The 21,854-nt window shown below is 50.7% G+C and overlaps 1 long non-coding RNA gene across 2 annotated transcripts in view; it reads right to left on the reverse strand.

Moving 5' to 3' along the window:
• The window catches only part of LOC103661866, a 61,480-nt gene extending 45,895 nt beyond the window's left edge, over window positions 1-15,585 (reverse strand). For both annotated transcript variants that reach the window (XR_568290.2, XR_568291.1), the window contains exons 1-2: window positions 15,382-15,585; window positions 14,328-14,372 (exon numbers count right to left, since the gene is read on the reverse strand). This is a non-coding gene — a long non-coding RNA (uncharacterized LOC103661866). The remainder of the gene's footprint in view (window positions 1-14,327; window positions 14,373-15,381) is intronic.
• Between the last annotated feature and the right edge of the window lie 6,269 nt (window positions 15,586-21,854).

The following is a 21,854-nucleotide window of genomic DNA, read 5'->3' on the forward strand; positions in this document are numbered from 1 at the left end:
GGGGTCCCAGGACGCCGAGATCATGACCCAAGCTGAAACCAGACGCTTCACCAACTGAGCCACTCAGGTGTCCCTGATCTCTAGGTCTTACCTGCTTGATCTCCAAGCCAAAACCACCGTCAAGTCCATCCTCTGGGTTCCCAGGGGGATTCCAAAAGAGGAAGGAGTGTGAACCTGGCAACTGCAGTCGGAAACTGTTGGTCCCCAGGCCCCTGCACCTCCATTCCTCTCCTGGCAGGTGATTCAAGACTGCAGGGGATCAGGAGAACTCTCTGGAAGATTCTGGATGTTTGCTTGAATAAAGCAGCTTTTGAAGGGGGTGTGGGGTTTATAGACCCAGTGATGGGGTTGGGGCCTTCCAAGCAGAAGCAGAGCATGAGCAAAGTTGGGAGAACAGAAAACATGGGGCAGGTTAGGGGAGGCCAGCAGTTCGGCTTGGTCAAGGCATGTGTAGGGTGGAGAATGTTTACGGAAAGAGGATTTTGAATGCCATGCTGAGAACATTTCTTCTGGAGGCAGTAGCACACGTATGCCAGATAGCTGACCAGAGTAAAGAGTAAGCCCCTTTGTCATGCACCCCCACAAATGGCCAGTTGCCCAGGGAGCTCTTGGCAATGAAACCCAAGGGCAGCAAAAGTGAGGACTCCGTGTGGCAAAATGAGGGCAAAGGATCGACAAGAAGACAAGCAGGGTTTTCTAAGCAGAATTATCAGTAGCGGAACAGATCAATACAAAGCCACAAAGCCAGCTCTGAAGTCTAGACAAGCCTCTCCTCCTTCTGCTGGCCTCTATTTATATCTCTACCCCAGGAGGACTGTCTACTCTCTAATACCTCTGTGATGACACGAGCCTCCCGATCTGGGACTCCATCCAAAAAGCCTGTGGCAGCATGGCTCCGCCTTAGCCGGCTGGGGCCGCTGCCACCAAGACCTCTTCCCCAGGGCACATCCATCACGGCCGCCCTGCATGGCAGCATTTCCGTAATGGTCTCTGATCACCTCTTCCGTAGCTGGAAAGCATGTACCGAGCTGCTCTCTAGACACAGGGAGGGCCGTGTGCCCTGTGAATGTACTCCCAGTTGCACCTTAGGATGCTTTGCTCCCATTTCTAGCCTGCAATTTGGGGAGCTAATGCTTGACAGAAGCTCTCTTCCCCACGCCCCCCTGGGCAGCCCCTCAGCCAGCTGAGAGCCGGTCCCAGCCCCAGCCCCAGAACCCGCTCCGCGCTTTCTGCCTCCTCACTGGCCCATTCTGCAGGACCTCCGTCCTGCTCTCCTCCAACCCAGGGGTAGACTAGCAACTCAGAGCACATGTCCGGACTTTACAGAGACCTGCCTGGAGCCCAATCATGAGTGCCACGGCTGGACCTGGGCAAGGACCAGGGTGGAAGCGCAGCTCTCTCGTGTTGGCCGGCAGGAGGGTGGGATGGCGGTGGGTTCAAACGCCCCGGACGCCCCCTGTTGATAACCATCTATATCCTGTTCAGGGGCAGGGGCAGAGCCAGGGGTTTGGAAGGCCTACGGCTAATACAGTTTAAGAGTCTACTTCAAGAAAAAGAATACACAAAGATCACAAACCCGTATGACCTCACGCACACACTGCTAGGCTCCCTCCCAAGCCAGCCACCTGGCCCTGTAGTGCTGGGTCCCGACCAGTGCGGTGGCCTGGGCGGGGGTCCAGGCAAGGGAGGAGGCAGAGTCGGTCTTCATCATTGCTCCCAGTGCCCACTCGCTCGCTCATGCCTTTGCTCCTCGCACCCCACAGAGCCAGGCTGTGCCTCTCTCCCATACCATGGTGCACACAGTGCCTGCAAAGAAGTGGACCCCAGGTGTGCCCTCGGGGCAGCTCGCACAACAGGACACTTGGAGTCCGGCCTGGATCTCTGCCCCAACTCAGCCCCAACTCCATCCCGACCAGAGGCAAGCTCAGCCGTACCCGGTACCCTCCTCCTTTAGGCACTGTCCTTCCCCCGCCTGGAATGCCCCCCATGCCCACTGGCGAACTCTTCCAACACTGGGGCTGAGCCCTTCTTCTTCTAGAAGGCTTTTTCTGACCTGCCTAAGCAGTTCCCACCTTGATTTCTGTGTGTTCTGTGCATGTCCCTTATCCTGCCTCCTGGTCACATCCAAAAGTCCCTTGGTGAGGGGCACCTGGGTGGCTCAGTCAGTGAAGTATCTGCCTTTGGCTCAGGTCATGATCCCAGGGTCCTAGGATTGAGTCCCCCATCGGGCTCCCCGCTCAGATAGGAGCCTGCTTCTCTCTCTGCCCCTCCCCCTAGCTCATGCAAGTGCTTTCTCTCTCTCACTTTCTCTCTCTCAAATAAATAAATAAAATCTTTTTAAAAAAATCCCTTGTTGAGCATTTACTATGTCAGACACTTCTAAGGCTTTGTACAACATCCCACACGTCCTGGAACTGAATGGGGGCAGGGGCTCTATGTACACTTCCTGCCTGTGGAAATTGGGCTGGGACTGGGCTGGGACTGAGGGGCAGCAGAGAACTGGGGAGGGCAGGGGAGGGCAGGGCAGGGCTGGGGCGGTGGGTGGGAGCCAACATATTCTTGGCCCTTCTCACTGCTTCATATGACCTGTCCTTCGGCTGATGTGTTCCTACGGAGCATGAGCTCCTTTCAGGCAGGGACCATCTCTCACAACTCGTTATGTATACTCTTTACTAAACAACACAGGCCTTGTGCACAGCGGTCGGTAAATAAATACCTTGGCATGTCAGTTGTCATGATTCAAAGTGGGGGGCATCAGATTGAGAATTCACCTCGCCCATCTCCTCGCCTTCAAGCAGCCACACAAAGATGATTCACTTCGGCCTTCAACGAAGACGCCCCGTCATTCATCAGAGCTCCATCCCCCACGCGGTAGTCACCCACAGACCTTCCTGAATGAATGATCAATGCAGCCCAGCGTGCTGCAACCTTCTGTTTCTAAATCAAGCATCGGGCGTCAGGTTCTAACTTGCCGGTAACTATGGCACAGGTAACCCTTGATTCTAATGAACACACGCCACTCTGCAACCATTCCATCCAGAAACCACAAGCAGAAAATGAAAGTACCTGGAATTGAATATTGAAGGAAATGTACGTGCATTTTGTAAAATGTGCTTTCCGAGAGATTACGCTTTTAAATGAAAATAAAATAATGGGGTGAGTTTCGGTATGGGTTCCATTGCTTATTGGAAACTTCATATCGGGCAAATTGATGAACTACTGCTCGGTTAACTGTTGGGTTCAGTTCACTCGGTAACAATTAGAACGCTACATACCCCTTCTTTATAAATCTTTGCTTTGTCCTCCCAGGGGTAGTTAAGATGTCCTCCTGCTAAGTGCCGTAACACTACGTATCTTTCTTGTATCTCCCTGTCTTTCTCCTTAGATTTATTCAGCAAATGCGCAGTGAACACCTGTTCCTTCTTGACCCTGTCCTGGGTGCTGGCCAAACCTCAGGGAATGGGTTGGGTGATGCCTGCTCTCTTGGAACTTACATTCCAGGTAGGGAGACACGCAGGAGACGGACGCAAGCATCTGTTTCCTCCGCCCCAGGGGACTGCAAGCTCCTTGAGGGTGGGAGCCACTTCTGAAGAACCCAAAAAGAACCAAACAATAGAAAAGTCTTTGAAAAGTCCTACTGTACAGATTGCTTTCCTGGTGAAATCTGCAAGTTCCGACGGGTAAGGAGATCTTGAGCCCACTTCACATTACTCACCCCAGGACTCAGACTTCACAGGCACCAGGCAGCCAGGCTTTTCCCAGCACTTAAGCCGCTCCCCTTGCTCTCAGAGGGGAGCATCAAAGGTTGAGATAAGGGGTCAGAGAGGAAGGAGTTCTGGAATGTAAAAGTAATTTGGTTCCTTGACCTATTCTTACCTAAAATCTTCCTGTGATACACGTGAAAATAATTAAGGCTTGGGGTGAATATCAACGAGCTTAAATGTGCCAAAGGTTGGTTACCTCCTCTCTTAGGCACCTAGAATAAGATGGGCCCTCCCTTCACCCCCCTCCCATCTTTGTCAGTTTCCACTCTTGAAGTTATTCACCAATAATGGAGCTGGTCCCAGTCAGCTTTGTGCAAGTCTGGGAGGGTGACCCCAAGACCGATGACTACTCACAGCCCCATGATTAAGATGGGGAGCCAAATACAGGGGCAGAATCGGGCTTTGCTTCCTAAATATTTGCCCCTTTATATTTTGTCGGGGGTCTTTCAGCCCCAAACCCCTGCTTCCAGAGAAGAAGGAAGAAGATGGACTTTGAGCAATTTCCGCTGGCACAGCACTGGGGCCCCTGAGGAGCAACCAGAGCCCCTGAGAGTACCCTCTTCTTAGAAACCGTCTTCCCTAAAACCCGGCAGCATTCCCTTTGGGATTCTGCTAGCCCTCCTGTCTGCGGGAATCACAGAGCACTCACCATCACCACAGACCCTTCCAGACTGTCCTTGGCATACATTGTTCAAAAACCTCTCAGAGATTTTATCCATGGCCCCGCACCCCCAGCCCCAGGCAAACTGCTGGTGGTGAGGTCATCAGAACCCAACTTCTCAGATATTCACTAATTTCTGTATTGGGGCAGGGTGGGGGGGCACTTCCTGTTTTGTGAAATTTTAGTGGAAAGGTTAGCATCCTTGAGCATCATGAAGGTGGTAAGAGTCAGACGCTAAGTCTGTTTAAGTATTCTATCACAGAGGGGCGCCTGGGTAGCGCAGTCGTTAAAGCGTCTGCCTTCGGCTCAGGGCGTGATCCTGGCATTCCGGGATCAAGTCCCACATCGGGCTCCTCCGCTGGGAGCCTGCTTCTTCCTCTCTCACTCCCCTGCTGTGTTCCCTCTCTCACTGGCTGTCTCTCTGTCACATAAATAAATAAAATCTTTAAAAAAAAAAAAAGTATTCTATCACAGAAAAGGGGTTCATGAATGTTTCACCTGTGATCACCTGGGGGGAGAGTAATTAATTAAGAGTCACTTCACCTTCTGACTTTCTCTGTACTGTCTTCCATTTCCTATAAACTTTGAGCAACTCTTCCTGAAGACATTAGGACCCTCGGTAGGGATTCTAGTTTTCCAAATGTCCTCTTTTTAGCAAATGGAAACCCCTGAGGCCTCAGGACACTATGATATATGTTTTCATTTGTAACTGGCATTGAGTTTGGGGGCCTCAGATGGACGGTTTCCCGTCTTGGACTGCAGCAAATGTGAACCCTCTTCCACTCAGGGCTTCCTCCAGATACTACCAGAGTCAAATCCCACCACAGGAGGCAGAACTCCACCTGTCAAGACCTTGCAGTCCCTCACCACCTACTACTTTCAGGAAACCCTCTTTTGGCTTGGTTGGCATATCTGTAGAAGGGAGCTACTTAACTCATACTTCCTGACTTCTGGATCTTGAGAGGATTAAATGAGACAATGCATGGGACGCTTCTAGCCAGAGCCTGACGTAAGTTTTCGATAAATGTTCACTATTACTTTTATTGTTGCTGTTTGCTCATAACTGGTGTGAGCTAGGGACACTGCCACCCTTATAGATTTGTTTCTGTTGAGCAAGGAAAGCCAACAAAAGTTCCTAAGGTGACTGGTATTCCCTGCAGAATATTCTTGACTATAACTTAGGAAACATAACACTGTTTGTACTTTATAAATGGATGCTGTCTACTTTGCTGGCAGATTTTCCATGCATCCTTTTTTTTTTTTTTTTGAGTTTGTTTTATTTCCCCTTTAAAATTTTAGGAGAGTTGGATGTTCAAAATATATTTTGGAAGCTCACATATCTGAAGAAAATCCTTTATAACAAGGCATTCGCTTTCCTGTTACTAATAAGGATGTTAATAAATAATGAAATAGCACTTGGCACTTACGTAACTGTGCTTTCCATCCTTAGAAGGATTTGCAAACATTAACTAGCTCTTGCAATCATTGCTTCTATAAAGTAGGAAAGCATGATCTCTCCTCCATTTGTCAAAATATCACAAACACCCAGTAAGTGAACCCCATGTTTTCTTAGTGTTCTTTTCTGTTATTTGTTTTTAACAGGGACGAGAGAGAATTCCATCTTGGCTTTGCATGTACTCAAATATCAAAATTTGATTATTTTTAACCATTGGGCCTCCCTACTCAGGAAATAATAGCTAAATCTGAGTGGAGAAAATTCCGACTCGAACAGTCTTGTCCCTTTGGGGTCGGAGCATGCTTTGTTCTATTTATTTTCCCACAAAAGGGATGGGGCAAAACTCGAAACCAGAGTTGACCAATAGAACTTTCCGAACTCTGGAACAGTGCTATATAATCTGCAGTCTTGAGGCCAGCATCCACCAGCCACATGTGGCTACTGAGTGCTTGAAATGTAGCCAGTGTGACTGAGGGACGGAATTTGTAACTTAGTTTAATACGAATTACTTTGAATTTAGATTGAAGTAGCCACATGTGGCCAGTGGCCACCATACTGGTCAGTGCAGCCTTGACACCTCCGACAGAAGTTGCCTCTGCACGGAAGAGGTATTATAGCCACGAGGAAAGTATCTGTATGTCCCTATTTTAAAACTTGTCTTTTAAAGTGAGTTCTTAGGTCTTTAAAATAGATGGATCTGGCCACTCTGAATAGTCTCTGGAAAAGTCAGGCTTGGAACTCCTGGAACCCTAGCAGGGCTGTTGATGTGCAATCAATCTTTAATGTTCTGTGCAAAGTAGCCTCTACGTCAAGGTCGTATCCAAATGAAGAGAGTGTATTTATTGACAAGCAGGCTGCCTCAGGTTCATGAGGAAACCCTCTGCGAATGTTCCCTCTCTTCAGCAGGCTCTTCTAGAAATGAGCTGCTTTTTTAAGAGTAGAATGTGGCTGTAAATTAATAGTTTTTCTAACAAAAGTGCCTGCCAGTGCCAACTCGTGATTTTCTGGTTGTTATCAATTTGTTGTTAAGCTATCTGTGTACGTGCAAAATACGGATGATGGCTCTGTGAAAAGGAGTCCAGAAAGGGCAGGTCTTAGGCTGGAGAAGTGGGTCAGGTAGAAACGAAACAAAACGAAATCATTGTCCCATTTGAAAATGAAACAATCAAGCAATTTGGACCACTGCCAAAATGCAAGTCCAGAAATGCTTGTTCTAGAAACGCAGGTACCATGGAACAGATGGTAGGCGTCCTCAGGGGAAAAAAAAAAAGTTTTTGATAGGAGTTAATAGTTTTGACCCAAAACCCCTGGGAAGCCTTGCCAAGTTGGGTGGGGCTGGGATGGCTCGTTCAGGAGCCAGCAATGAGATGTGGCACCCTGTGTCACTTAAGGAGTGTAAATATACACGCTACTACTTCCTCTTTAACTTTTTTTTAGAGAGGTGGGAAGGGGGAGAGGGAGAGGGAGAGAGAGAACCTTAAGCAGGCTCCATGCACTGCACGGAGCCCGATGCTTGGCTAGATCTCACCCCCCTGAGATCATGAGCTGAGCTGAAATCAAGAGTCAGATGCTTAACTGACTGAGCCACCCAGGCACCCCTAATATTTCTCTTTAAAGCAGAACACGGGAGCAAGCAATCATCAATAACAATTAAAGCTGAGATGGAACGTACTGATTTATATTAAGGTATGTGAATTTATAACTCGCTCTGTATTAAGCCATCTTTTAAAACACGCTAAGGGTTAGCAGTTATGCTCTGCACATTTATTGACCACAGTGGTTATCTATCACTGCGTAATAAATCTCTCCAGGGGCATAGGACAACAAATACCATTTATTTTCTCTCCTGCTTCTGGAGGCAGGGATTCCGGAGTGGCTCAGTTGGATGGTTCTGGCTCAAGGCTTTTCTGAGGTTGCCAGCTGGGGTCACAGTCATCTGGACGTTTGACTGGGGCTAGAGAATTGCTTGGAAGGTGGCTCACTCACACGGCTGGCAAACTGGGGCTGACTGGTGGGTTTTCTGCATGCAGGCCTCTTGAGAGTGTGCCTTTACCGTACTGTAGCTGGCTTCCCCTGGAGAATGCAATCCACGAGGCCGCGTGAAGGGGCATTTTATGACCTGGCCAGGGAAGTCACGCCCCCTGCCCCTGCCACATTCTATGAGGAATACGGGCCAGCCCTGGTTCACGGTGGGAGGGGAACAGACAAGGCAGGCTAAGATCATTTGGAGCCATCTTGGAGGCTGGCTACCACAACAGAAAACATATTTTTAGAATAAAGGTATAACTGATGACTGATTGAAGCTACAATGAGATGACATGTTTTACTCTTCACATAAGTGAACATTTTAAAGAATAATAATGTCCCACACTGGCCTGTGGGAGGGACGGAGGGCATCAGGGAGGAAGGCCCTCTCCCTCATGGTGGGTAAAGGTAGTATGATCAACCCGGAGAACAAGTAGACACCAGAATTTCAGATGTGCACACCTTCAGTCCTGCCGCGCTTCTGCTCCGAGCCATTTCCTAGAGAAGTGCCCACAAATTGCACAAAGAGCCATAAACTAGAATGTTCCCTGCTTTTTTTTTTTAAATAATAACAAATTAGAAATAATCCAAGTTGTTTCTTCCTAGGTGACTGGTTGAAAAGCTATGGTTGTGTGTCCAGGTTGTACACCTCTGAATATACTAAAAACTGAATTATATACCCTAAGTACATAAATGCTATCGTATCTGACTTCTGTCTCAGTCAAACTGCTAAAAGACAGTATGGTGCATCCACAGAAAGGACTGTGTGCAATGCTGCTATAAAAAATTATGATGATTATAAGCCGTCCAGGATTTCCTAAGTGAGAAAACAAAATAGAGCAGCATATTTCATATGCTACCTCTGGGGCAAAAAAAAAAAAAAAAGAGTAGACAATCATACCATGCCCTTATATCTACAGGAAGAAATACTAGAAGGAGACAGAAGAAAGGAAAGACGGAGCAGGTAGGAGAGGAAGGAGGTGGGCAGGATTCATCTCCATGTATACCGTGTTATATCATTTCGATTTTTGAGCCACTGGGATGTGTTACCTAATGAAAAATACAATAACATTATAAAATGTGTCATATAACTTTTACAAGTTCTGGTTCTGACTCAATTATTAACTAACTCTGCAGTCGAAGAAATGCCACTTTTCTGAGTTTCCGATTTGTCTTCTGTCCAGTGGATTTATTGGTCTTTGATCCCTCAGCTGTCACTGGAAGGGTTTCCTCAGCTCCATAGGCTGTTCCCTACAGCCACACTCCACCTGCCACCTGAATTATAGGTCTGCTGTCTGAGAGCACAGAAGCTTCTGGAGAACTTGATCCATAACCCACACCTCCACGGAACGTTCTGACCACATAACTGCGGGGTGGAGAGGGACATTGGTAACTAAGAGCAAGAGCCACATCTGGTCTTACAGATAAAATGAGTAAAAAAGGAAATGAGAAGAAACGCAATTTTGCAATAGCGCAAAGTGGCCAGAACAGGGTGGGAAACAAGACAAGCGGAATATTTAAATGACAAGACGGTGACATATAGACGTCTCATGCCATCATCTCAGATTTAGGGTTTACTGCAAATATAGATGACATAACAGAGCTGCGGAGACCCTCCCTGCCCCGTGTCCCCCACCCGCAGATCGCCGGCATCCCCACACCACAGCCACCACTGGCTCAAGCCCTCCTGTTAACACACGTGGAACCAGAGTGACACATTGAGCTGCTGGAGCTCCCGAGCGCATGAGCATGGTGAGAGCAGAGCCCGCAGTTAGCTCCAACATAGACGGAAACAGATCCCTGAATGGAAAGAGCACAGAGATGCGGAAGGAGGCCTAGGTACCTGGGCATCGCCGTGAAGACAGCTGAGAGGCAGAAAGAGGCCCTCGTACCCCAGGAGGAGTTTGGAAAACAGCAAAGACTAGACTTGCTTCCTTGACCCTGAATGCTTGAAGGCTGTCATGTTGATGAAAGCATCGAGTTTGACTTTTCTGGAAAGCTTGCTGAACCGGTGGCACTTAGAGGGAGGAGTGTGGCTCCAAGGAAGGAGTTTCTGGTGGGGCTGTAAGCCCCCAGAGCAGGCTGGCTCTGGGGTAGGGGGCTCCCGCCACTTAGGCAAGCAGCCTGCAGGACTGCCTTCTGTCGAGGATGCTGGACAGCCTCGTCCCACCCCAGCTACAGATCCCAATCACCCAGATGGGCTTGTTACAAATCAGCATCCCAAACCTCATTCCTCGAGACCCAGTTTAGCAGGTCAAAGGGGGGCCCTAGAAGTTGTAGTTCCAACAGGCACCCAGGTGACTCTGGGACAGTAGTGTGTGAACTGACATTTGGGAGACACTTAGATGAATAATCTAGAAATGACTCATTTCAGAGTTTCATTTTCTCTAGAGTTCACTCTGCCCCAAGGAGAGGTCAATTATAGTAATCTTTTCTCTTTCTTCCCAAGAAAGAAAATGACTTGGTTCTGCAGCCTTTGCCATGGCGACATTTCCCTGTGAGTTCTGTATTTCATTGCCCCAGTGTTAACTCCACCGGAGAACACGGGGCTGCGGGGGAAGCATCATAACCCCCCCCCCCGCCCGGCACGGGCTCTGATATGGAACTGATGGGTCGCCGTGGAGCAGTGCTCTCCCTGGGAAGGATGCCTGGCCTCTTCAGGGGGGGCTTGTCATTGTTCCAGGCGTCTGGACAAGGGCTGGGCAGGGTGAAAATGCACCACGTTGGGCTTGAGGGGGATCAGGGTTCATGTCTTTTGTGGCCTGACCCTGAGCTTATCATCAGACTTTCCTGAGCCTTGGTTTTCCATCCGTAAATACACTAGGTAATTTCTCAGATAATTGTATTAGTTCTTTAAAGATTTTATTAAGTCATCTCTACACCCAACATGGGGCTCGAACTCACAACCCTGAGCTCAAGAATCCCGTCCTCCACCGACTGAGCCAGCCGGGCGCCCCTCAGATATATTTTAATGAATTCTGAGTATATAGTGACTAGCATTTACTGAGTTCTTACCATGTAGTACTTTCTCTGTCGCACGTGTATGTGTACACACACGTACATATATGTATGTGCATACACGTGTACACACATGTGTGCATGTGCTCATGTAGATGCACGTGCATACGCACCATGTGTGTATACACAGGCCTCATATGTGTATATTCACATACGCATGTATGTAAATATATGCACGTGTCTGTGCACACATGCATATAAGTACGTACGCACAAGTACACATGCATGTATGTGTCCGTTTACTGTGTTTATCTGCATGTTTATTTCTCATCCTTACAATAGCCCAAAGGTTTTATGACTTCCATTTTCTGGTACAGAGAGTAAAGCCTCGGGACTGTGGGCATCTTCAGGCAGATCTCATAGCTGTTGAGTGACTGAGCCAGGATGTGAACTCAGTTCTTTCTGCCTCCACAATCCAGACCCTTCCTCCTGTGTGGTGGTGTTTCTCTGGAAACACTGGTTTGAGACCTTCCTCTGACTTTCTCACGGGCTCACTCACATAGGCCAGTAGGGGGCGCTGCATGTGTTGAAGCTGCTTGGCAGGGTTCCCCCGCTGCTGCCACTGCTGTCTCTTGTTGTGTAGGCTTCTTTCCCTCCCTCCGGGACCCTCATATGGCTCCTCACTCTCCCAGCCTTTCCAACTGCTTCTTGCTCCGGGCTTGGCCAGACCAGGAGGGACAGAGGTTTCTGGTTCCCACCTTGAAAGGACCCCAGAGTGTCTAGAGCTGAACTTCTGTTTCTAAGTCAGCCAGACTCCCCTCCCTCCCAGTTCTCATGCAGAGCTCACAATCCTTTCACTGCTGAGTCTAAACCCAGCAGGGCCTTAGGGCTCTTCCAAAAGCTGCATACTCTGCATACCACTGTCCTATGTGCTTCACAGACACGCGCCCTGCGCCCCATCTTTTGCAGCTGCTTCAGACTGTCTTTGTCCTCCCCTTCCTCCCAAGGAGACAACACTTGGACTCCTCCTTTGTAGCCAACCACACCTGGGTCACTGACTTTAGTCTTCCTTGGCTTGATGCTCCATAGTCCCAAGCGCCCCTCCCCAAGCTGGGGCTGATCCCAGGACCTTCCCTACCTGCCTCTCATTGCACAGGAGGGGGAGGTGAGCTGTCTCTCTAAGCCTGCTTGGCAGCGGCGCTCCCCAAGAGAGCCCTGGCATTCTCTATCAGGATCTCTTTGCACCCAAAACAACTCCAAGCGGATGTCGAATCTACATTGAAACAGAGGTCTTGCTGTCTAAGTGCAAGCTCAGGGAACCTTCTTTATCGAACTGGTGAAGTTCTGAAAGTTTGATGACATACTGAGTGAGTGAAGATGTGGGGAAACAGCCCCTCCTCTATAACTGGTGATTGTAACTTGGTTATATTTCCAAGGAGAGCAGTTTGGCAGCACCTATCAAAATGCCGAACGCATATACTCTTCACCCAGCTCTCCTACTAACTCCACAGTGTGTTTTTCTATTGCTTCTGTAATAGGTTACCACAAATTTAGTGTTTAAAATAACACAGGTTTACTATCTGGTGCTTCTGTATCTTGGAGAGTTAGAAGGCTCTGCTGGTTTCTCGCTTTCAAGGCTGAAACCAAGTGGTGGCCTGACTCTTACATCGAGTCCTGGGGAAGAATTTTGTTCCAGGCTCAGTCTGATTGTTGGCTGATTTCAGTTCCAACTGACTGTAGCACTGAGGTCCCCCTTTCTTTGCTGGCTTTTGGTCAGGGCTCATTCTTGGCTTCTAGAAGCTGCCTGCATACACTGGCTCATGGTCCCCTCTACCTTTAAAGCCACCAATGGTGGACTGAGTCCTTCTCAAGATTCAGATCTTTCTGGCATCCCCACATCTCTCCTGCCTTTAGCTGGGTTCATGTGGTTAAACTATACACCCAGAGAAGCTAGGATAACCTTTCTTTTTTAAGGTCCATGATTGTAATCACATCTGCAAAGTCCCTTTCACCAGAGGACGTAGCATTTTCACAAGTTCAAAGGATTAGAGCATGAACATCTTGAGGGGGGGGCCAGTCTGCTCGCCACAGCCTCGCTTGCACAAAATGACTATAAGAGCGTTCACTGCAGCATTGTCATGATTGTAAAATAATGGAAGCAGCCTAAATGGGAATCAGTAGGCGGTAGGTTATAAATTACGGCTGATACAGTGAAATATACTCCGCGGTTGTTTAAAAGAATAAATTGATATGGAAAGATCACATTCTTGCATTTGGTGCAAAAAAGGAGAATACATAAATGTTACTATTCAAAAAAGAAAGAATATATATCTATGTTTTATATATATAATATATGCTATATGTGCATGTGTGTATATAAATGTATAAATGCCCTACAGTGTTTTTTTAAAAAGATACATAAATCTATTGGCAGTGGTAGCCTCCAAAGAGTCAGGAGCCTGGAGGGTAGCGTTATCAGGACGGCAGGGTGCAGGCACCGCCCTGGGCAGAGGCTGACTGCATTCCCAGCCCAGCTCTGCCCCTTGCCATCTCACTGAGTTAGAGAAGATAATCTCTCCTGGTTTAATCTCTTCATCTGTTCATGTTTTTAACCTTAATCTCTCCATACCTCACATCCTCCTCTGTAAATGGGAATGGTAATAGTAGCATCTCTCTTTCGAGTAAGGATTAAGTGAATTAGGGTATGTAAAGGTTTAGAACAGGGCCCAGCACAGAGTAAATGCCCTCTAAGTATTTGCAATCAAATAAATAGACTGTAGAGGGTGGGGGGATACTGCACCACATTACTAACCCGGTGACTCCCGCGTGAAACTCCTGGGCCCTCCCTGCCAGGGCGCCGTATCAGAGCAAGGGTCCGGAGAGGGCAGTGACTTGCCCCCATCACTCTGGCACAGTGGACTGGAGGTGGTGGTGGGCGGCCAAGCAGGGTCTCCCGGCTCCGGATTTGGTGGTCCATCCCCTGCCCTGACACCCAAGCAGGCAGTGAGCCTCTGTTCTGCCGCTTCCCTTCCAGGAGGGCTTTTCTAGGGCTTTAGCAGCTGTAATAACGATTTTTACGGGAGGGCTTGTCTACCCGGCGTCTCTTCTGCCTTTCCCCCTGGGCTCCCCTTGCACGGCCCCAGATCCCAGGACGTGCGGGCCAGACGACTTGCAGTGGGCCTGCCGCCTCTCACTGTGTGTCTTGTTGGAGCTGTGAAATGGGTAAATTAAGACGGAGCAGTTTCAGCAGAAGAACCTGAGTCACTTGGGCTGTGCGCAATTTTCTGAAGCTCTGGGAAGTGCTCTCAGGGAAATACCAGAACGTTTTCAGAAGCAGCTCTCATCGACTGCCAAGGGAAGGCCTGCGCCATGACTCATTCAGGGAAAATTCAGACATTCCCATGATGAACCAAAAGGAAAGGAAGGGGAAAGGAAATAGGGAATTTGTACGAAACGGCCTCACTTTTAGCAGACGCTTGAATCCTGGCGTTCGTTCTCAGCACTTGTCCTGCCAAAAGGAGAAAAGGAAAGAAGTGGTGAACATCCCCTTCTCCTCTTTCTCCTGATTTCTTCTTTTTTCTTCTAATCATCCAGTATATGGGTTGAGTTGCCTCTAGAAGTCCCCGCCTTTCCCTCAGGAGCTGAAATGTCTCTACTGCAATAAGTCAATGGAGTAAAAGTGGAAAGACCTTGGGCGGCGGGGGTCCCCCAGGGACCAGCCTGGCGAGGATGCGGGCCCTGCAGAAGCTCTGTGACCGTCGTCCAGAAGCAGACACCACCACCCAGCATACAGGATTGCTGCTCCCTTGTTCTCTCTCTCTGTCTCTCTCTGTCTCTCTGTCTCTGTCTCTCTGTCTCTCTCGTCTCTGTTTCTCTCTCTCTCTCTCTCTCTCTCTCTCTCTCTCGGCTACATCTTTGATTTTGGAGGCAGGAGAGAGCGAGGAGCAGTGTGCCCCATCAGGAGCGATGAGAAAGGCTGTCTCCCGCAGTGAGCTTTGGCCTCTGGGAAACAGAGCGTGGCTGTCTGTTAGAAATCTTTCTAAGGTACAGCTAAAGTCGACAGGTACATGCCGAAGTGAGGCGCTCATAACGCAGCCAAGGCAGTGCAGCGACGTGCCAGGATGTGCCCAAGGCCAAACCCCGGGGAGCCGCGAGCCAGTCCAGCCAGCAGACCTCCGTCTCCGCGTCCCGACGGTCACCCCCCTTGGGGAAACCTGCCCGGGGGAGAGAGAGGAAAGGGCTGGGGTTTGCCAATCACCTGGTTTCTGGGTTGCTCAGCAGACTGGGGTGGAGCCCTGACCAAGGGCTCTGTCTGGCTTCTGGGGGTCGAGATGGGGGAGCCAGGAGCCCCCCTGCTAAAGGAGCCCAGCCGGTTTCGGAGGAGGTGGACCTCCCCGGGCCCGCACCTGCACAGGGAGCAGGATCGGCCGGTGCCCACCGTGCGGGGTCAGGCACCCCCGGAGAGCCCCTCGGGCATGGTCTTACAGCGTCAACACGACTTCCCAAGCCTCACATACCTCACAAGCCACGAGAGAAACGGCCGCTTCCGCTGGACGAAGGAGCAATGGCCAGCGCTATTTTTGGTCCCGTTTTCAGGGTTTGCCTCCCATGAGGTAAATCACTAGTTATCCTGGGGTTTTCAGTTATTTTCTCTGGAAGCCCTGGGTTGTGCAGGAGCTGGAAGGTGGGAGGAGACTGAGCCTGGGGAGAGGAGGCAGAGAGCTGAGAAGGGCAGGCCCAGTGGCGCACAGACATTCCCCACCCCCCAACCCCACACTGGCTAGGGGCGGGGACCAGAGAAAAGTCAAGTCCTGCCTGGGAGTTAACACCCAGAGAGCTCTGGTACTTTCTGCAGTTCACAACTGGTCACTTTCGATGGGCTAAGGAGACAGTTTTTCTGAAAGAGAGTACAGACTTGCCGTCGAGTGCTCCTGGTTACAGTGGCCGTGTCCAAACCCTGCTTGCACACCTGCTCACTCTGTGTCTTCCCTGCTGNAGACTCTCCGGACTTCGTAGCAGCCCTGCAAGACGAGGGCTCTGAGTATCCTCAGCCCAGAGGCTGAACAGGCTTAGGGAGCTGACTCACCCGGAAGCACACAGGTGGGAAGGGCCTGAGCAGGGATTTGATCCCAGGCAGTCTGATTCCAGAACGAACAGAACCAGAATGGGTCCAGAAGAGTTACGGCGATGGACACCCGTGCCTTAGTCTGCTGGGGCGGCTGTCATAAAGTGGCACAGACGGGGGGCTTCCATGGACATTTGTTTTCTCACTGTTCCAGAGCTGCTAGTCCCAGATCGAGGTGTTGGTAGGGTTGGCTTCTCCAGAGGTCAATCCCCTGGGCGTGCAGACGGCCGCTTTCTCCATGTGTCCTTACATGGCCTTTCCTCCGTGCCCACACACCCCTGGTGTGTCTCTGTGTGTCCCAATGTCCCCTCCTTGTAAGGACACCAGTCAGACTGGATCAGGACCCACCCTAAGGGCCTCCTTTTACCTTAATTACCTCTTTAAAGACCCAATCTCTGAATATGGTCACATTCTGAGGCACTGAGGGGTTAGGACTCCAACATTTGTATTTGGGCAGATACTACTCAGCCCAGAGCACCCCCATGTCTCAGATGAAGAGACTGAGGCACCGAGTGGCTAACTCGTATGGCAAGTGGGACCAGCGCTTGGACCTGGGCAGACCAGTGGCAGGGTCCCGCTGCCAACCTCTGTCTCACCCTATTTGCCAGCCTCTCAGGCTGGGTCATTCCATCCCTTTATGTTTTGAGGCCATGACCTGGGACGTTAGAAAAAGAGGCTGCTGGGCTTGCGAGAGCTGGTAGAGGCTAACATCAGATCCTATATCCGAGGCAGGAACAAAAAGGAACATCAGAAGTGTCTGATCTTACAACGAGTCTGTAGGAAGAAAAGAGGATCCAGAAAGCAAACTCCCTGGGTCACATTCCTCCAATGGGGCCCATGAATCCAGACCCTAGAACCTGGTCCCATGAAGAATTCAGGCCTGGAGTCAGACAGAGCGGGTATACACATGCTTCGGGCAAGTCCCTTGAACACTCTGAGCCTTCGTCTCCTCCATGAGGAGGATGCACAAGGCTGACCGTGAGCGTGACGGGAGATGGCACGCATTCCAAGCACTTTGCACAAGGCCGGGCACGCGGTGGGTTGTCAACAGGGGGAGGCTGTCCTGAGTGTGAGCCCACCTCGCAGTGGCGCGGCGGGAGGAGCTGGGAGAGCAGTAGCGCCTGGCCTGCAAGGAAGTGACAGCAGGCAGCAGCCCTGGGCCTTGATCTGAAACACCCGCCCCCCCCCCGGCCCCCACCCCGGGAGCGGGGACACTGGAGGGTGAGTCTATCCCTGCTTTTCTCCTCCCCCGGTTGCAGGCAGAGCCAACTATGCTGAGAGGCTTAAAATTCCAGACTGATTTCTCCTCTCCAATGGTTTGCAAAAGCCGTGAGTTTGAAAAGAAAGTCAAACTTTGAGCCTGAGAGGAGGGTAATGGGCCATGGGGGGGGTGGGGGGGGAGGGCTGGTGCAAGTTTCTAGACAAAGCCCCAGGTGGCGCAGGCTGTGTCCAGGCTTTACTGGTGCGCAGAGGGGACAGCAAGATTGCCTTGGCCTGGAGCCAGACTAATCCTGGCTTCTTGCCTCAAGATCTCAGGGGCAAGAACAAGTCTCTGTTCCACGGGAGAGAAGGAGGCAACCCCAGGAATCCCGTCACCGAGGACCGGGAAGTGTGATGGGAACTTGCTCTGCCCCAGGTGGGACCAGAAGCGTCCTGGGCTCTGGGCATGGCCAGATCTTTAGCCAATGGCGTCTCTGGCCCAGGGAGAGCCCTTTATCTCCTTAGAAGTGCCTTTCCTTGGGACGCCTGGGGCTCTCAGTCAGTGAAGCGTCTGCCTTCAGCTCAAGTCATGATCTCAGAGTCCTAGGATTGAGCCCTGCATCGGGCTCCCTGCTCAGTGGAGAGTCTGCTTCTCCCTCTGCCCCCTCCCCCCAACCCCCGCTTGTGCTCTCTCTCTAATAAATAAATAAAATACTAAAAAAAAAAAAAAAGTGCCTCTCCTCGTCTAGAAAGCCATTCCGCCACGGTCAGTGTTGCCTACACCTCCAATGTTGGGAAGACTAGGTCAAGTACGTGCATAGTTTAAAAATAACCAAAAGGTACTCCACAGAATCCAAAATACTCATGTGACCAGGTGTCATATCCCCCAAGAAAGCAGCCCCACCAGCTGGGCCTCCCCAAGCACCCCAGTGCAGGTTAGAGCCCCAAATGATTGACGCTGCCTGGAATATTCAGAAAATGCATTAGTAGTAAGCTCTGGGCATTTCCCTTTATTCTCCCCCAAAGGAGGTGTGTAAAAAATCATGACACGAGATAAGATGATTATCATCACAAGCTCCATGAAATGAACAAGTTAGCGGTTTGTTGAGCAGCAATGAGATATGAGAACACGCTGCTTACTGCAGAGGAGTCCAGATAAAGGCAGCTTTTACCATCTCCACTTGTTCGTTCTTTCCTTCATTCAGTTCCATAAGCATCTATTTAGTACCTGTGGTCAAGCACCGTGCCAGCTCCTGGGGGTCTGCACACTATAGTACAAAAATACATGAACATGGTAAGCGGTTTGATAGGTGAACGTAGTGTTAAGGGAGTGAAGAGAAAGGGAAGTTAATCCTGACCTAGAAAATCAAGGAACACTTCCTGGAGGAGGCAACACTTGAGCTAATCTTCAGTGATGGCTGGACTTTTAGCACTTAGAGATGAGGAAGAGACTTATAGACAGAGGGAAGTGTGAACACAGCAATGGGTCAGGGGAGTGTAGGGGGTGCTAAGAGCTGGTCCCTGCTCAGAGTTGTCAGTTGGCCCCAGGTCCCCATCCTCAAGCCACCTCCCCTCCTCTTGACTATCCATCTCTCTTTCCCAAGATTCAGCTCTGCCCTGGTTCCACCGCAAGCGGGAGGTGAAGAAGGGAATCATTAGCCCCAACCGATACCACTGCCCATCATCACCCCTGGACGGGAACAGACCTGGGATACGGTGCCCCTTTCACTGCGCTCTCATGACAGGCTTGGTCCTGATTTTGCCTCCATACTGACCTAAAAACGGAGGGGGCACGTGGGTGCCCCTAGCTCTCTCCTCACTCCTGCCTTGGCCTGCCTGGGCCCACTTTGCTTCTCCTTCTGCCCTGTTCCTTCAGGTGTCCCAGAGTGGAACAGGAGAAAGACCATGTGTGCTTTCCTTAAAGCATAATTCCTGGGCATAATGGCGCTAATGGCCTAGCAGTTTCTTTCTTTGTCTTTTGCTAACTGTTCCCCTGCCAGCCTCCGACAAGGAGCAAGTAGGGGGAAAACTCTCTGCTCACCACATAGGCCATGCCAAATTCTCCCCACATCCCCCCGAGATTGCAGGAATCTCAAATACAACAGTGCGGAGCCATTGAAGGGATCTGGGCTGGGCAGCCATATTTTCTGAGGGTGACTCTGGGGCTCAGGGCAGATGGGTCAGGGTGGGGGAGGCTGGAGGCAGGCAACAGTGAAATCTGGAGGCCGCTGCATTGTCTAAGGGAGACACGGTGAAGAATTGAACTCTGGAAAAGCCAAATGGAAGGAAAAGACGTGAAGACATGGGGGGTAGACAATTCAGGTGAGGCAAGATTACAGATGGTGCTAAGGTTTTGAGGCTGGGTGACCAGGAGGATGGTTGTGCTATTCGCTGAGTAAGGAAGGAAAGAGGGGGCGCTTGTGTGTGTGTGTGTGTGTGTGTGTGTGTGTGTGTGTGTGTGTTGGGGAGGCGGCTGGGGAGACGGACACGTTTAGATGGTACATTGATGGTACAGTTCTCCACTGTAGCAGAGATGGACAGGGTGCACAAGGTGCCACTGGTTCACGACACTTGGCACAAGGTCAAGCCACGGGCCGGGGAGGGAGAAGTGGTGGAGGCCAATGTCACCAGGCCTGAGAAATGGCAGCGGAATGTTCAGCAGCCTGGCCCAGGAGGCCCATCCCTCTGCCCAGCAGAGGGAAACTCCCAGGGCAGTCCTGGTGTCTGTAAAGGGGGCTCTGATATGCTGTGTTCTCAGGCTGAAACCATTTCTGCTCCTCATAGGTATTTGTCCTGCAGACGGTCATGTTCAGCCTTCTGGGATGTTCCTCCTTACTCCAGCGTGAAACTGGAACTCTAGATCACGAAGCCTCTTTCAGGGAGACTCTTTGGAAGAATAATGAATTATCATAAGGGTTTTTCCACATGGCAGGAAACCGAGATCCATCAGCAAATCCTAAAAGAAGGCAGGTAGGAGGCAGATCGAATACGGAGTTTTGCCCAAAGTGGGCGAGGCATGATGGGAGTTCCTGTTTCTTTCCAGTGGCTACTTATCAGCTGGAGTGTTCGTCTCCATCCGGCCTCAGATAACAATATGAATCATCTTCTCTTCCTCCTTCAGGGTGGGAGCAGATTGCCGGAGGGAGACCGCAGGAGCTTTTCTATCTCGAGCAGGTGAGCAGAGAGGTGAAGGTCGCCACTCCCTTGGAGAGGCGGGGGCAGGGCCGGCTGGAGGCAGCTGCCTGGTGACCGGCCCTCGGGATGGCTCCTTCTCATTGGTCACCAGACCCTGGGCAGCTTCCTCCCTCCCTCCGTGTGGCCTGTGTCCTCCCATGCGTCCCCACTGCAGCCCCCACCCTTGTATCAGCCCCTTCACGCTGCTGGGGGAGAACAGCACAGGCTGGGTGACTCGAACCACAGAAGTTTATAGTCTCCCCGTTCTGGGGGAGCGCAGAGCAAGCCCCAGGTGTGGCAGGGCTCTTTCCCCTGGGACCGTGTGGCAGGCCCGTCTGCCAGCCTTGGGCAGCTCGGGCTTGTGGAAGCAGCGCCCCGGTCCCTGCCTCCGTCCTCACGTGGTGCTGTGTGTGCATGTCTGTTTCCAAATTTCTCTTTTACAAGGACGCCAGTCCTACTGGATTAGGGCCCAGCCTCCTCCAGTGTGACCTCATCATAACGAATTACATCTGCACCAACCCTGTTTCCAGGTAAGGTCACGCTCTGAGGTACTGAGGGCTATGCCTTTGACATGTGAATTTGGGGGTGACACAGTTCAACCCATACCATCCCTCCCTTCTCTCTTTCAAAACCTTTTCACAAAGCCCTAGTCCCCAGAGGAGTCAATGGCTGCTAACAGTCCCAGTGCCCCCCGCCCCCCGTGCCCCGCAAGTATTAGCCTCACAAAAGAGGACCAGAACACTCAGCTTCTAGAGGAACCCGCACGCAGGAAACTCAGGCACCCGTCGGGGTGTCTCTGAGCTCTGGGCTTTCTGGAGCACCAGAAACCTTAAGCCCCGATCACCGCCTGCTGACCTTGCTGGGCCAAAGGCCCTCAGGCTCACTATTCTTCCCTTCTCTGAAGACCGTAGAGACAGGACCCCCTGAGAATCAATGGTTTTCATGTCCAGGATGTTTACCTGGAAAGAATTTTAGTCAATCCTGGGTTCAGATGTTTGCTTCTCTACCCACCTTTAAAACACTCCTTTGATTAAATATTACTCAAAGAATACTCGGAGCTTTGGTCCGTGTAAAAGAACAAATAATTCTGTCTTGGCGCTCTCTGCTAATAAAATTGTTTTCCTTTGTCCTTCTGAATTGCCTGCTTGCTTGCCACCCTGCTCACACCCCTCATCCATGAGACTTTGGAAGGACACCCTGTGGTTCAGGACAAGGAACTGGTGTCTGGCAGCGGTTGTCCTCTTAGACTCCCACAGGGCTGTCCGTAGAGACGTGCCACGTGCGATCCCAGTATGGAGGCGGCCACCAAGAGGAGTCGTGACCAGGTGTGTGTGATACCTGTCACCATGGGGCCACCCCCAAGAGCCACCCCCAGGTTGGCCCCAGCCCCAGAGGTCTTGCTACCTGGGCCTTCTTAGAAATTTCTAAACAGGGTCAGACCAGTTTTCCGGTGCCCCCTTTCCCCTTGCTCACCTTCTCCAAAGGGAATTA

This window comes from Ursus maritimus, unplaced genomic scaffold (assembly GCF_017311325.1).
Source record: "Ursus maritimus isolate PB19 unplaced genomic scaffold, ASM1731132v1 scaffold_7, whole genome shotgun sequence".
Lineage (NCBI taxonomy): Eukaryota > Metazoa > Chordata > Mammalia > Carnivora > Ursidae > Ursus > Ursus maritimus.